The sequence below is a fragment of the Cyprinodon variegatus genome, unplaced genomic scaffold, assembly GCF_000732505.1.
Source record: "Cyprinodon variegatus isolate N-32 unplaced genomic scaffold, C_variegatus-1.0 Scaffold1235, whole genome shotgun sequence".
Lineage (NCBI taxonomy): Eukaryota > Metazoa > Chordata > Actinopteri > Cyprinodontiformes > Cyprinodontidae > Cyprinodon > Cyprinodon variegatus.
In genome coordinates this window covers 32,291-33,329 of record NW_015151688.1, presented here as the reverse complement: position 1 = coordinate 33,329, position 1,039 = coordinate 32,291, and positions in this window count along the sequence as shown.

The window sequence follows — 1,039 nt, the reverse complement described above, 5'->3', positions numbered from 1 at the left end:
CCAGATGATCGTTGAGCCTGATCCAAACATTCCCAGCTCCATAAAAAGTATTTTCGGCAGTAGATCTCATAAGGACCATCTAATTAGCCAACTGTCTGGAAAGGAATATTTGCTCTTATTCTTAGTGCTTGTAAATATCTTACCATCTTGGTTCATTGCTGTATGTCCCACCATCGAGCCGATCCTTTTCCTCCTGATTATCCAGGAACTAGATGCCTCTAATCAGAAAGCCGGAACAATCCCAGTCTAAGACAACAGACTGATTTTTTATGCAAGACTCAGGTGATCTTTTTTTTTTCTCGAGTCATTCAGATTGGAATTCACACCAATGCTTTATTGCTTCTAAATTTGAGTAAAGATATAAGCATTTATTTCGGTTTTTCACTCTTCGGGGAAATCTATAGCATCTAGGAAGAATCAATGTCATTCTCTTCTCATCTTTGTTGAATTGTCGCTGTATAGCGCCTCGCAATGACATCCTCTGAATTGGCGCCTGTCATGATCTTGCCCTTTGTGGACTTTTTGAGTTTCTTTTACATTTTAATTTATGTCATTCTGGTTTCTTTCTTCATTATGAGTCATTGTAGTTGTTTTCTTATTTTTAAGCGTCGTGATTCATGAGTTACTCTCTGTTCCCCTCTTGTGGCTGTCTCCTTTCCCCTAGATCCCTTCTAGTTACTTCTATCCATGCCTGCTCCATACCAATTTCAATTTCAATTCAGTTTATTTATATAGCGCCAAATTCACAACACATGTCATCTCAAGGCACTTTAAAGTTCAACCAGATCATACAGTCAATACCAGCTGATTAATCCATTCTTTGTTCTGTTCCCCTTTATATACACCACCTCTGCAGTTCATCATTGCTGGTCCCTTGTCATTTCTTTGCTCCCACATGTGTTTTCCACGATGTCTCCTAAATTTTTGGTTTTCATTATTCTTGTTTTGGAGTTTGCTTCTGTTGCCTTTGGGATTTTGGTTAAATCTGCAAAAACTCATCCCTGCCTGCTTATCTCTGCATTTGGGTCCTCAAGCAACA